We start from the raw sequence: 16,120 nt of genomic DNA, 5'->3' as shown, positions 1-16,120 counted from the left end.
GATGATTAGTTGTTTTGAGATGCAAGGGTCTGATGGAGGTCCGGCTCTGGATTGGCTGGTTTGCATAATCAAAGACATGCTTCTGGCTATCTTTAAGAGTTGGCTATCCCATGGAGGGGCAAGTCTCCCCAGTCAGAAAGGTTTTTAAGATGTCAAAACAGCATTATAGGGCTTTCCTGGTGGCGCAGTGGTTGAGGGTCCGCCTGCCGATGCAGGGGATGCGGGTTTGTGCCCCGGTCTGGGAAGATCCCACATGCCACAGAGCGGCTGGGCCCGTGAGCCATGGCCGCTGAGCCTGTGCGTCCAGAGCCTGTGCTGCGCAACGGGAGAGGCCACAACAGTGAGAGGCCTGCGTACCGCAAAAAAAAAAAAGAAAAAAAGAAAAAAAAACAGCATTATATGCAGATAATAATGGTATAAAATTACACACAGTGCAGGATGTCAGAAGAGTAACCCGTATCATGTGGGGTGCACGGACTATTGGACACTTAGGAGGTAAACCACCGCCTATGCCCGCCATGTCTGATCTCCTAAAGGGGTAGAATTGTGACTTAGACCCTGAATTACTTGGGCAAATTTATGATTGTTACGTGCCTGCCTGTTTTTGATGCCACTGACTGAAAATGGACTATTACCATTGGGTAATGACTGACAAAAATTTGATAAGGGGAGCATTATGGTCAAGCTTTTACCATGAGCAAAACCAATGAGTAAGTTAATGAGTTTTTTTTTTTTCTTAATTTCATGGCTGTCTTACATTGTAACTTAGAGAACCTGGTAATTTAAGTAGGAGCTAGGTTGATTGTCTGCTCTGTAGAGAGGGGAAAGCCATTTTATAGAATTTGATTTGAGTCTTTGATGTGCATGAATATATTAAAGCACTGGTTAGAGGGTGTTAAATGATTTTTAAAGGCTTATAAGTTTTAGTTAATGACCCTTCCCTGGGACTGTGTTGGAGAATTGGGTAAGAACACCTCGGTGATGTTCCTGGATTATCTTTAAGCATACCTTAGCTGTCTACTTTCCCATTATCCAGCTGGAGGAAGCCAAGGCTTTTAGAATGTAACTTTTGTATCAAGACTCCATGATAGGAAGGGTAGACCTCAGGTTTGAACCCATGATCACGTACGTGATCCAAAGTCTCTGCTCTCCTGGTTCAATTATGAGAAGATAGTTGTTGGCATGAATTTCAAACTTAAGAGAATTCCAGACTTTGAGGAAAATTAGATGAAAATATTTTTCCTCTGTACTTTTTAAATTGTACTAAAATACGCCTAACGTAAAATTTATTATTTTAACCATTTTTATATGTACAAACCATCATTTCTGTCCATTTGCCCAGCTTTCTCATTGGCCGCACAGAAACTGTGTACCCATTGAACAGTAATTGCTAGTCCCTTCTTTCCCAGCCTCTGGAAACCTCTATTGTGCTTTTTTTTTTTTTCCTAAATAAGAATTTTTTAATTCAATAATTTTATTATACTTTATTTTATTTTTACTGTATCTTCTTTCTTTGTCTTTTTTCCTTCTTTCCCTCCTTCCTTCCTTCCTCCCTCCCTCCCTCCCTCCTTTCTTTCCTTCTTTCCTTCTTTGCTTCTTTCTTTCTTTCTTCCTTCCTTCCTTCCCTCCTTTCCTTCTTTCTTTCCTCATACTTCTACTAATTCCCTCTACTTTTTCTCCCTTTTATTGTGCTTTTTGTGTCTATGAAGAAAATTTCTTTGTAATGAGAGAATTTGTTGATGTTAGATGATATAAATTAAGTTTTAAATTTCTTTGTAGAGTGTTGATTATAAAGGCATTTCTTTTGAACAAAGAAGTACCATGTACTCAATGTAAGTTAAAAGTTATTTTTGCCCTTTTAATTCTTTGCCTATTCTATTTTAAACAAAATATTATAATTACATATGCGAAGTACAGAAGCCTTGGTGTTCTCATTTTATTAAATGTAAACCAGTGGTGTTAATTTAAGAGAACATAGTTCTTTTTTCTGAACCTTTTACCAAGTTGCTTTTTATACATTGTTCCAGTTCCAGCTCCTTAAGGTAGCATCAGTCTTAATTGCCTTTGCAATTAAGTTCATCGAAATGGTGGCAAATTCAAAAGAGGACAGTCTTTTCGCTAGCCTGCGTGAATTTGTATCATGTTCTCCTAGCTGATGGATGTCAAATTGCACATGATTTGATTCAAGCTATTTTTTTAAATGAGCACAGAATGTTATTATTATTGCTCATTGTATTCCATTAGCAATAGTTACTGGGAGGTGCTCTGTACTTTGTCCAGACCCTGGGCTTTGGGCTTCTTTTGTTCGATATACTCAGGAGGTTGTGGAAAACGCAGAGTTCAGGTTCACCCACTTTACTTTGACGTTGCAGTGAGAGCCAGCTTCAGTACTCTGCCCGCCTTCATGCATACCTGCCTTTACTTAGTTTTTGCCTGAGTGTTCCTTATTTTATTACCAGCTCATGGATTCATTTCAGTAGGTATTTTCCAGCATTTTCAGTTGTTTTCAGTGGTAGTGTCCATTCTCTAAACTAGTCTGCTGTTGGTAATGATCCTGTGATCAAATGACTCTTGTGATCTCAGAGACTTAAACCGAATCATTACAGCCACCAGGTAAATAACGATAGGAATAGGAACACAGGTTTTGTCTTGATGATTAGCTATAATTTATTCTTGGCTGCTTCTTCCAAATCAGTGTCTGTTACAGAACTGGATGGCAGAATTTTTAATATTATCTGCTATATCTTGCTTTCATTTTGTAAAGGAACTAAGGGAGCCTAGATTGGAGGAAGGGGCTGAACCAAAAGTTCCTTCTCTGGCCTAGGTCTGGAAGAAACTATTAACAAGCCCTACAGGGGATGCAGTTTGAAATTTGTTGAGCGTTGGCCTTCGTGTCACTTGCTTTTTGTATTACAGTTAAAGCTGTTTCTTATTGGCTTTAATGTTACAGAGGTGTAAGAGGGAATGTTATTTATATTTATGTGTGAGAGAAAATAAACGTGTGGGGATGTGCTGTTTAGTTTGAATAGTTACCATTGGCGAGTTTTGGTCTTTTGCCCTCCCAGTCCTTTCCTGTTTGTAAGCCTGAAGCTTTTGGTTTTAACCGTCTTATCTTCTCTCCTTGAGTCATCTTGCCACATGGTCTTGAGTGCTTGGGAGGGATTACTCCCAAATCCCTTCCTCAGCTCACCACAAGCCAGACTCCTGGATGGACATCTCCACTTAGTTGTCCTTGGGGCACTGAGCCCTCTCCTGAAACAGAGCACATTAGTCTCCTGAATCCTGTCCCCTTTCTCTGTTCCTGTGACCGCTCCCCTAATCTCAGCCATCGTCTTATTCTGGATTAAGGCAGCAGCCTTCTTACAGAGCTCCTGAAGACGGAAGCCTTCCACTGTATTAATCCATTCCATCCACTGGCACCCAAAGTATTTTTTCCAAAATATAATTTATGCATCACTCTCCTAAATAAAACCTTTCAATGGGTTCCCTTTGTCCTTTGTACACAATTCAGACTGGCAGTATTGTTGACAGTCCTTATTCTCTAGTCTCAATCCCTTACCACTCCCACCTTCACTTTACACTGTAACCTGTACTAAACTTCCTTTGTGGGTGGGAGGGAATAGATTTTGCTCCTCTTTTTGAAATTAAACTTTATGGAGGTATAATTTATACAATGTGATGAGTTTTAACAAATGGGTACACCTATGCAGCTACTATCCCAATCAATATACTGTGCTCTTCCATCACCCCCAGAAGCTCCCTTGGGGTCCTACCCCAGACCACCACTACTGATTCGTTTTGCTTGTTCTCGAACTTCATATAAATGGAATCATACAAAATGTAGTCTTTTTTTCCTGATTTTTTTTTCACTTAGCACGGTGTTGTTTTTTTTGTTTGTTTGTTTGTTTTTTGCGGTACGCAGGCCTCTCACTGTTGTGGCCTCTCCCGTTGCGGAGCACAGGCTCCGGATGCACAGGCTCAGCGGCCATGGCTCACGGGTGGAGCCGCTCCGTGGCATGTGGGATCTTTCCGGACCGGGGCACGAACCCGTGTCCCCTGCATCGGCAGGCGGACTCTCAACCACTGCGCCACCAGGGAAGCCCTAGCACAGTGTTTTTTGAGGTTTATCCATGTCATTGCACATATCAGTAGTTTCATTTTATTGCTGAGCAGTATTCCATTGTATGGATATACCACAGTTTATTTATCCGTTAATTAGTTGTTGGATGCATGTGTTGTTACCAGCTTTGACTAGAGGCACACCTCATTTTATTGCACTTTGCAGGTATTGTATTTTTTACAAACTGAAGATTTGTGGCAACCCTGCATTGTCAAATGATGGTTACCATTTTTTGTTTAGCAATAAAGTATTTTTAAATTAAAGTATGTACATTGGTTTTTTGGACATAATGCTATTACACACTGAATAGACCACAGTATAGTGTAAACATAACTTTTATATGCACTGGGAAACCAAAAAATTCATGGGACTTGCTTTTTTGTGACATTTGCTTTATTGCAGTGGTCTGGAACTGAACATTTAATATCTCTGAGGGATGCCTGTATGAATGAAGCTATGAAATTCATGTTCAGGTCATTTTGGGGACATATGTTTCATTTGCAGAGTTCTAATTGCTCCACAGCCCAACACTAGATATTGCCAGTCTTTTTAATTTTAGCTGTTCTTGTTGGGTGTGTAGTGGTATCTTGTGGTTTTAATTTTCATTAAATTTAATTTTCATTTAATTTTCATTTCTCCAGTGATTAAACATGTTGAGCATCTTTTCGTGGGTGTATTAGCTATGCATATATCTTCGTATATCTTCTTTTGTGACTGTTCAAGTTTTTAGCCTATATTTTAAATTGAATTAGTTGTGATTAAGATATGAGTTGTCATTAATATATGTATAATATATTCTGGATCAAATCCTTGGTCAGATATTTATATTGCAAATATCTGAGTCTGTGGTTTGCATTTTCATATCTTAACACTGTCTTTGAAGAGAAGTTTTTAATTATAATTAAGCATAATTAACATTTTTTATGACTAGTGTTTTTGTATCTAGAAATCTTTACTTAACCCCAAATCATGAATATATTCTCGTACTTTTTCTTAGAAATTTTATTGTTTTAGCCTTTATGTTTAGATATAATGATCTGTGTTAATTTTTTGTATAGCATGAGATTGCACGTTGAGATTTTTTTTTCATAAGTTTATATAGTTTTTCCAGTGCCATTTGTTGAAAAGATTACATTTTCCCTTGAATTACTTGGGCACCTTTGTCAAATATCGATTGACCACATAAGTGTGGGTCTGTTTTTGAACTCTCTGTTGAGCTCTGATGCTCTGCGTCTGCCTTTATGTAAAAACCACATTGTCTGTAGCTTTAAATTAAGTCTTGAAATCAGGTAGTACAAGTCCTCCAGTCTTCTCTTTCCTTTCCAAAACATTTTTGGCTATTCTAGATCTTTAGTGTTTCCATATAGATCTTAGAATTCGCTTGTCAGTTTCTTAAAAAAAAAAAAAATGCTGGAATTTTAATTGGGATTGTGTTGGATTTATAGATTAACTTGAGAAAAATTGGAAACAATATTGAGCCTTCCAATCCGTAAACATGTGTATTAGTTTCTTAGGGCTGCCAAAACAAAGTATTACAAACTGGGTGGCTTATAGTACAGAAATTTCTTTTCATGGTTCTAGAAGTTAGAAGTCAGAAGTTAAGGTGTCAGCAGGGCCATGTTCTCTCTGAAGGCTCTTGGGGAGGAATCCTTCCTTGTCTCTTCTAGCTTCTTGGGGTTGCCGGCCATCCTTGTTATTCCTTGGCTTGTAGATGCATTACTCCAGTCTCTGCCTTTGTGTGGTAGTGTGTCTGTGTCCAGATTTCTCTCTTTTTATAAGGACATGAGTTATACTGGATTTCAAGCCCACTCTAACCCAGTATACTGTTATCTTAAACTTGATTACATCTGCAAGGAACCAAGTAAAGTCACATTCATAGGTACTGGGCATTATGACCTTGACAAATCTTTTGGGGAAAACACAATTCAGTCTTGTAACAACATGATATATTTCTCCATTTATTTAGGTCTTTAATTTCTCCTAAAAATGTTTTATAATTTTCATTGTACAGATCTTGCTCATATTCTATTAAATTTGTCTTTAAGTATTGATGTTTGTGGATGCTATTGGAAGTAGTATTTTTTTAATTTCATTTTTCAATCATTTTTTACGAGTATAGAGAAATGCAGTTGATTTTTATATATCAAATTTGTGTCCTGTGACATTGCTAACTTTTTATTAGTTCCAGAAATTCTTTTGTAGGGTTTTTATGATTTTCTATATAGATGATAATTGTCTGCAAATAAAAGTTTTTCTACTTTCTTTCCAATTTGTATGCTGTATGTTTCTTTTTCTTGCCTTAATGCAGTGGCTCTGACTTTAAATACCATATTAAAGATGTAAAGCAGACATCCTTGGTTTTTTTTGTGATCTTAGGGCAAAAGCATTTAATTTTTAAGTATGATGATGGCTGTAGGTTTTTTAATAGATGTCCTTTATCAGATGAGGGAGTTTCCTTTTATTCCTAGTTTAGTAAGAGTGTTTAGCATAAATGAGTTGAATTTTGTTCAGTGCCTTTTCTTTATCAGTTGAAATGATTATATGATTTTTTTTTTAATTCTAATATGTTGAATTACATTTATTGCTTTTTTGGAACAGAAAACCAATTTTGGATTCTTGGGATAATCTCCACTTAGTCATAATGCATTTCCTTTTTATATATTGTTGGATTTGATTTATTAATATTTTCTTATACATCTTTGTGTCTATGTTTATGAGTGATTGGGTTTATGATTCCCTTTTGTAATGTCTTTGGTTTTGGTATCAGTTGGTTTTTTTAGTAATTTTATTGTGATGTATCTTGGTGTGGCTTTCTTTGTGTTTCTCCTATTTGGGGTTCACTGAGCTTCTTTGATATCTGGATTAATAGTTGTCATCAAATTTGGAAAATGTTTAGGTAATTTCTGTTGATCTCTTCTATAGTCTGCCGTTAAGCCCAACTGCAAATTTTTAGTTTAGACATTATGTTTTTTAGCTATAAGTGATCCTTTTTTTTTTAAGTTTCAGTTTCTTTTTTCAGTGTGCATGTTTTCTTTAAAATCTTTGGATATATTTACAGTAGCATTGTAAAAGTCCTTAATTTACCAACTCCATCATCTTGTTCATTTCTGGGTTTTTATTGACTCCCCACCATCACCCCGTTTGGGGTCACATTTTCTTGTTTATTCTCCTAATTCGTTATTTTTCACTTGTCATCTTTAAAAGAGTGTTGAGTTTTGATCTGATAAGCAATTTAGTTACTTGTGGATCAGCCTGATCCTTTTAGGCATATTTTAGGCATCATTAGTGGGGGTCCAGAACAATGCTGGCCAGTAGAACGTTCTGCATTGATGGGCTACATTTGCCCTTCTCCTGTGCTCTGGCATTTCTTGGGTCGCTATGGAATGTCCCAGGTATTGTGTGAGAGCTCTTCACTGTGCTTGGTGGGGACCAGATGTTTCCCAGCTCCCCTGTAGTTCTTTTCCCAGCCTCATGGTATCTCATTCTACACATGGCTAGCTTAGTATTTAGCCAGAGACTCAAGGAGACCCATTTTCAGGCTTCTGGAGCCCGTTATCTTCACGGCTCTTCCTGTCTGGTACTCAGCCCTGCAAAATCCAAGTATTGTACCCTCCCTGAACTCCAGTCTCTGAGTCCTCAACTTTGTGAGACTTCTTGCTCTGCAGGGTTACTCTGCTCTGCCTTGGGGTTTGGTAACTGCTTTCAAGAAACCTAGGCAATTACAGGTCTCACCTTATTTGTTTTCTTCCCCCTTCTCTCAGGGATCAAAGTCCTATCCTACTTGTCTAACATCTGAAAGCAGTGTTTCTCATAGATAGCCTAGTTCTCTAGTTGTTCATGATGGGAGTTCTAGTCCACTACTAGTTGTCCTATCATTTATTGAACCTTGTTTATATTTTTATAAACAAGCCGTGATTTTGCTTACCTCGGGTTTTTGCAAATACTGCTTTTTCTGTGCTTGGAATTCTTTCCCCCACCTCTTGTGTGACAAACTCTTATGAAATCATTTAAGAGTCAGATTATGTGTCACTTTTCCCCAGTGGTCTTCCTAGCTATGACTGAATCCTGGGTTAAGTGTCATACTTGGCACTCAGAGCATCTTACATTTGCTTGTAATCGTGGTTATTTGTTATGATTGTTTGTAGTCCCCACAAAAATCTGAGCTGTGTGAAGGCAAGGACTGTGTCCATTTGTGTTATATCCTTCATGCCCAGCACAGTGGAGATCTCAAAATCTCTTTGTGCGTCTCCTCCTTTCCCTTGCAGTACTATATGTGGAGATGAAACAGTACTATTCGGTGTGCCTCAAGTATACTTCAGAAATTTTTTGGGCTTCTACTCTCATTGGTTTGGAGAGGGAAACAATTGTTGACAGTTGGCGTTTCCTTTTTAAATTTGACCAATCTCTGAGAGATTAGTATTTTTCTTCTTTAGTATTTATGTTATAAATATTTTGATATATATTTACCCACAAGTAGTGGTCAGTTCGTACTAGTATTTTTAGTGTGAAGTTTTTTTCCTTACCTACAAATAGTTCTCATTTAAAAATTACCTTTTGAGATAAATACCAGTAACCACTTAGATGTTAGTAACTCTGAGGAAATCAGTGTGGCTGGGTCTGTGGGGTGTGGTGGCAGCTTTCTTAGAAAGGCTTCTTTGATTATGAAATCGAGTCGGGTATAGTATTGTGGGATCTTAGAACTGGCAGAGACCTTGAAGGTCATTTTTTCTAGCCTGCTCCACAACCGCCTTGACAGAGGCTAGTTTGAGGCGGCAGCTTTCAACTTCCATGGTTCTAACTGTAGAAAGTTCTTAGAAAGTAATATTGAATCAAATTCTGTTTTCCACAAACTTGTGCCCATTGGTCTACTTCCACCTTTCATAATTTCACAGAATAAAGCTGAACTCCTTGGCTTATTTTATCTTATAGCAGTTTATATATTATCCTTATCTGCATTTAAAGATGTTATGTATGTATGCATCTTCCAGTGTAATACTGAGAACTGAATTCAGTCTTATCCATGTGGCCTGTACTGAGAACAGTGGAGGAGCCTGGATTTGGATACTTACCTGACTCTCAGTGCTTCCTAAGATTGCCTTTACTTACTGTCTCTTATTAATTTAGAGTTTAAACATTCTGGCCTTTTTTTTTTTTTTAAGGAAACTTGTAAACTCCATTTCCATTGTTCCATATGCATGCAGTTTATTTTATTTTAAAATTCATACTTCATTCTCTCTTTATTTTGTAATTAAGCACGGTGGTTTATACTTTGTGTTTTATATGCAGATACGATATGCATTAGTCCGATCTGCATCCCAATAAATAAACTGTGGAATAAGACAAAGTCAAAGGTAGAGTTCTGTCAGCGACCTCTAGAATTCTTCCACCAGCTTGACATCCGGTACTTGAACTCTGGTTATGTTTGTTCAGTCAGCTAGGAGTCAGCCTAACATTGCTCTCTTTTGTTCTCAAGGATGCCTCCAGAGACTATGTGTGCAGCCTTGCTGAAATTAAAGTGTCCAGCGTCTGTGACATTTTCCTGGTCTTATATACTAGCAGCCTAAGTCCAAACTCTACAGTTGTCAAATCTACACCACTGATTTTTTTCCTTCTGGAAATTGTGACCATTTCTACTTTTCCATAATTTTTTTTTTTCCGACAAAAGGTCTCACATATTTAGTACTGAGCCAAAGCACTAGTGCAGAAGCACAAAGAGAAAAATCATTTTCCCAATAAAACACATCCAGCTGTTCAGATAGTAGTGATGTTCTCAGAGTGATGTGGTAAGATGGAAGTGACCTTGACACAGCATAAATATGTGTGCCACTTCATACGCAAGGCTCCTTATAGACCCAGCTTGGTTCTTCTCCAATGTCTTCTCTTGGAGTTGTACCTGATCTTATTACCAGTTTTCATTCGAATCCATTGGGGAATGGTACGATTCTGCTTTCGTTTCTTGGCTGGGAATCACTTGATCCTGAAAGTCTTGTGAAAAGACATGGCGAGGAGCAAATTCCCATAATTTTTTTTTTTTTTACATCTTTATTGGAGTATAATTGCTTTACAATGGTGTATTAGTTTCTGCTGTATAACAAAGTGAATCAGCTATACATATACATATGTTCCCATATCTCTTCCCTCTTGCGTCTCCCTCCCTCCCACCCTCCCTATCCCACCCCTTTAGGTGGTCACAAAGCACTGAGCTGATCTCCCTGTGCTATGCGGCTGCTTCCCACTAGCTATCTATTTTACATTTGGTAGGGTATATATGTCCATGCCACTCTCTCACTTTGTCACAGCGTACCCTTCCCCCTCCCCATATCCTCAAGTCCATTCTCTAGTAGGTCTGTGTCTTTATTCCTGTCTCACCCCTAGGTTCTTCATGACATTTTCTTTTTCTTAAATTCTATATATATGTGTTAGCATACGGTATTTGTTTTTCTCTTTCTGACTTACTTCACTCTGAATGACAGTCTCTAGGTCCATCCACCTCACTACAAATAACTCAATTTCGTCTCTTTTTATGGCTGAGTAATATTCCATTGTATATATGTGCCACATCTTCTTTATCCATTCATCCAATGATGGACACTTAGGTTGTTTCCATCTCCGGGCTATTGTAAATAGAGCTGCAATGAACATTTTGGTACATGACTCTTTCTGAATTACGGTTTTCTCAGGGTATATGCCCAGTAGTGGGATTGCTGGGTCATATGGTAGTTCTGTTTGTAGTTTTTTAAGGAACCTCCATACTGTTCTCCATAGTGACTGTACCAATTCACATTCCCACCAGCAGTGCAAGAGTGTTCCCTTTTCTCCATACCGTCTCCAGCATTTATTGTTCTAGATTTTTTGATGATGGCCATTCTGACTGGTGTGAGATACTGTGAACAGTCATTCAATAAGCAAATCTCTGAGTTCTTTTAATATCATAAAATGTAGTTTTCTGGACCAGAAGACTTGAATGTTTGTAAAAGGTCCGGGTGTTTTTATTATTGAATACTTCATACCAAGACTAATCACATGTTCATTGCCGTTAATTACTGTCCAACAGAAAACTTAATTCAGAACTCTAAATCAGTATGACACAAAGGTCTTAATTACGTGGTAAAACTCCCATGTTACCATAGTTTTAAAATAATTTTTGTTACTTATCAAGGATTAATTTTTTTGGTCAGTTTCATATCTCTTGAAATTCATAACATTTGAAAAATAATAAGTTCCGATATGTGGTTTTTAGTAATAGAAATAAAAAACCCGCCCAGATTTACTATTTGGTATTAAAATTGGTTGGAATTCAAAATGATAAAAGCACAGTTGGAAGGTTTAGACTATAGTATTCACATTTTTCTATTATAAATTTGGTTATAATTTCCAACAGACATTACATTTTTTATAAAGAACTCTGGGATAGGCTCTTCTTGTCAACAGGATTCCAAAATTATAGACACTGATGTCAATGCAGTTGAGGTTAGCCTAATTTGGTCAAGAGAAGGACATGCTGAGTCTCTATATGGATAGCTAAAGGCTATTGCCAAGATTGACAGGTGTCCTGTGAGTGGCAGAGAGCCCCAGGGATAAAATTTGTACTTGGATTACTTCTCTTAAGACACAGTGATCAAAGCTGTACCTTTTCCTTCTATTGATCATACTCCTAAAATAGTGAGATTTGCTTTTAATACCCTGACTGTTCAGATATTACTTTTATAAGCCCCAGCAAGGTAAAGAGTTTTATACCTTTTTCTTATAGTTTTAAATTCTGTTTTCATAAAGCTTAGCTGTCTCCTATGCATTAATTTTTCTAGTATAGTCAAGTGATTTTTTTTGTTGCTCTGTCATGTTTCACTAAGGCTTTGAGACAGGTGAGAAAAGTTAACGTAAAAGAATACATTTGTTATTATTGTAAAAGAGGCAACTATTTCTTTATGGGATAATAAATTATTTTATATTTAGAAAGATTAATTTTAAGATAATTTTCTAAGAAATAGACATAATATTGTAAAGGAGTGTTAATACAATTTGATGACAGCTTTTGTTTCTATTTCGTCTTATTGAAAATTTTTTATTAAGAGAAGTCTTATACTTTATCAAGATAAATTAGTGATAAATACTTCATATCTCAGAATAGGAAAAAGTTTTAAAGCCATTAGGTCCGTGCCATTAAGAAAGGTGAGTGTACTGTTTTAAGAAAAACTTGTATTGCCTGAGTTTTTTGTGAGATTTGAGTGATGTAAATCTGTCATCAGCAATGAAGGAGCTATGATTTTAGGCATAAACTTAGTAGCTGTTTCTATTCAAATAGGAAATTTCTGATCTGGAAGGACTGTGTCTTGATTATCTCTGTATTTTAGTGTCAGACATACAGTAGGTATTTAAGAAGGAGGATGCTGGGGAACCATTTTAGGGAGCCAGCCTATATTCACTGGTGTGAAAAATGACCTTAGCCGTACCAGGCCTCAGGAGAGGTTCCCAGGGCTCTGGGCAAGCACAGCACACGTTGCCCTCATGAGCCATGTGATTTCAGTTAAGCCCAGAGTTGGGGTGGAGCTGGAGTGGTTAGGTCATGATCATTGTTAGGTCTTAATTATTTAATTTGGACTTGGCTAAATGTTATTGAGAGCCTGCTATGAGTGAGGTATTCTTTTACAGATGTTATTTAACTCCTGTGAAGGGAGGAAAGCAAGGCCTTTACAGGTGGTGATTCACCCAGGTTCACTCAGCTCTTGGCAGTACAGCTGGGAAATAAACCCAGGCTCTTGACTCCCAGTGGAGTTTTGAGATGGTGGGATAATCTCGACAGAAGTTCATTTAAATGAGAGAATTTTTAGGACTGCCTTTCTTCTTTCCCTGTGTGTCTCAGTTCTGATTCTTTCCCTCTTCCCTTGTTCAATCCTTCACTTGTATTTATTTACTTCTTTTTGGCTCCGCCCTGCCGCATGTGGGATCTAGTTCCCCGACCAGGGGTCGAACCCGCGCCTCCTGCCATGGAAGCACGAAGTCTTAACCACTGGACCACCAGGGAAGTCCCAGTCCTCCACTTTTAGACGAAAAGCAAGTTGAGATTCTTGACCTCACCACCGTTAACCAAAAGGGCATTTATCAAAACGTACCAAAAATAATAGGATCTTGTTTGCTTCATAGAACTCAACTTTTCGAGCAGCTGACTGGCTGGGAGCTGTGAGGATAGGAAGTATTTCTGGGCTGGGCATCGAGGTGGTAGGCTAATTTGGAGAGTGCAGCCCAGGCTAGTGCGGCAGATAACGAATGATGACCGCCAGCGGTTCTCCTGAGGGTGGAGCTGATGACATTTGGCTGCTCTGACCTGTTCCTGGGCATCCTTTGAGCTTGCCGGCTGGAACCTTACTGCCCAGAGAGTAATCCAAGACCCTGACAATCTCATGCCACACCTAGTTTCATGACAGACTAAAAAAGTTATCTCCATTTGTGCAAGGATTAGCATTACAGCTTGTTAGTTCAGTAGAAAGAAGTGTGCGTGTGTGTGTGTGTGTATAATGTATAAGGTGTAGTGGGAAATGTATGGCCATATGTTATGTATAGCTTCAATTTAGAAAAATTGTGATGTGCATCTGTAATTTGAGTTTATGCCTCATTTTGACAGGTGGAGAATTAACTTTTTTAAAAAAAATAAACTCTTCCTACTGAGGATTGGATAATGAAAACAGCATTGGTATTTGAACTATTTGGGCTGTTTTCAAATATTTTAGAACCGTCATGTGGGTACCGCCACTAGGCAGATGCCTTTGTCTCACCATGAACTGCAGCCCATGACGTAGTCCTGTCGCATCCGGAGTGTTTCCCAGCCTGTCCACGTTTCCCCCCAGCACAGTCCGTGAGCGCCTCTCCTGGGCCTCCTCTGTGGCCTCCTGACCGCCCCCCAGCCCCTACCCCAATGAGCTGCCCTTGACCAAAACCTGCTGAAGTCTCCAGCAGGGTGGGATTGGCTTTTAGGATGCAGACGAAGCCCCTTCTCAGGGCCTCCACTGTGGGGTCCCACAGCCTGCACTGCAGCCTCCTCTGCTCTTCTTCCCGAATCTTCTGCTTGTCTTTGTTGTGCGTTGTCATGTCTGTGAGGATCATTCTTCCCATCCTCTTCGTGTTCTTGCCCTTGCAGTTCAGCTCAGGGACATTTCAGGGCCTCTGGGAAGAAGCCCCTGACCTCCTAACCTGGTCAGACCCGGGGCTTTGTTGGCGGTTCCCGTCGCAGCTCCGTCGTACTTGTTTCCGTTGCAGTTTTGTATTTATTTGCAGACTTCGATTAACGTAGACTGACTAAACTGTAAGTTTCGGGAGGGCAGGAGCCCTTTCCGTTCTCACTCAAAGATTATACCCCTGGCGTCCAGCAAAGGGCCTGGTACCTAGTTGCAGCTTAATGAATACTCGCATGAAAGTTTCATGAAAGGCTTTTTCTCTGCTGGCTGCTGTGAGAGATCATGAAGATGAATAGAGACCCACTTTGCTTTCACCGAGCTCACTCACAGCTGAGAGAAGAATGAGACGTGTAACACAAATATTATCATGTAAGCTAGACTGCAAGTCGGGCTTGGAAATAGTGTACTTGCTTGAAAAATGCAGATAGACTGGCCTTTGTCAATAAATCCATAATGAGTGAATTATAATGTTAAATAGCACAACATTATCTATGAAAGCCCCTAGCATTCATAAAGTAATCCTAGCTCTAAAGGAAATAGAGTTGACCAATTCAGTATTTAAAGTTGAAAAAATAGAGTAAAATGCATTAATATTTTTAAATGCCAGGACATTATACCTGTGACACCGGTCTACGTGGAGGAAATGAGGAAATTTTTAGTACTGCCAAACATTTTTTGGAAGTTATTTGAAAGCATTCCTGGTGTTAAGGTCGGGGATGTGCTTGGGGCCAGCTGGAGACCTCGTTTGCCTACATTTTGTGAGACTGTTAGGTCAGCGCTCACGAAGGTGTTTCCTCCCCTCTTCCAGCTTTACTGACTCTCCTTCCCCAGCCCTGGGCTGTGGCATTAACCACGCGCTGGTAGGAAGGCCGGCTGGCAGCATTTTCTCAGAGAGTCAGGTGACCCTTGTTTGAAGGCAGCTGCGTGAGGTTCAAGGCAGGCAGTGTCCCCTCTCTTCTGCCTCGGGACAGCTGGTTATTGTCAGATCCTAACAAATCTTCCTTGCTCATTGCCCTCTGGGAGAGGAGGGAGGCTATGCAGGGGGCTTTTCATTGATCCAATGGGAATTACATTGATCTGGTGTCTGGCCTTGGTTCTTATCAAGTGGATCGCCTCTAAGGTAGGCCATCTTTATTTTTAGGATTATGACATTAATCATTAGTTCATATATGGGTAGGAGTGAACTTGCTAGTCAAATTTCTTCTCCTTTTGCTTCAGTGTTATTTCTCTGATTAAAAGAGCTACACGTTTTACCTGTCAGCTGAGAAGCTTGAGATTACTGCCTGTGATTTTTATTCTTCTCCCACCTATTCCTCCTGAAGGGCTTTTTATGGTATCATTCCTTGGTATCGAGGTAGCTTTCCTCAGGATCATTCCTTTAAAGAAGTTTTTACACTTAAAGAAGTTCAACTTTTAAGATTATGGAACTAAACAGTTTAGACATTTGGTGTACGTATTTTAAACATTCTCTTCTGGAGATAGCAAATTTACTGTTGCTTATAAATTTAAAGTATAATTATTGAGGATTTCTAAACAATTAAAAACTTTTTAAAAACTAAATACCACTGTCTCTCATGTTCTCACTTAAGGTCTTCCTGCTGCGGAAATATATGCCTTACTTTATTTAATATGTTGAAAAGAGTAAGATTATTATATATCTGTTGTTTTTAAATTTGAATTCCAAATATCGGGCTTAAGAAATGCTTGCTATAGTATTTCATCAACTGAATCTAGCATTCCGTATTAAGTTGTCTTCATTATTCCCTATTAAAATTATGCTATGATTTAAAAAAAAAAAAGAAAGAAATGCTTGCTAGAATGCTAGCCATTT

General features: G+C 38.7%; 1 protein-coding gene and 1 pseudogene across 1 annotated transcript in view; one reads left to right on the top strand and one right to left on the bottom strand.

Moving 5' to 3' along the window:
- The window catches only part of PDE7A (phosphodiesterase 7A), a 113,889-nt gene that overhangs the window by 44,754 nt on the left and 53,015 nt on the right, over window positions 1-16,120 (top strand). The gene's annotated exons all lie outside the window — the stretch shown is intronic.
- Window positions 9,965-10,120, bottom strand: LOC115854979 (large ribosomal subunit protein eL39-like; annotated as a pseudogene).

Source organism: Globicephala melas, chromosome 17 (assembly GCF_963455315.2).
Source record: "Globicephala melas chromosome 17, mGloMel1.2, whole genome shotgun sequence".
Lineage (NCBI taxonomy): Eukaryota > Metazoa > Chordata > Mammalia > Artiodactyla > Delphinidae > Globicephala > Globicephala melas.
Note: the sequence above shows the minus strand (reverse complement) of the source record. Positions and strands in the feature narration are given on the sequence as shown.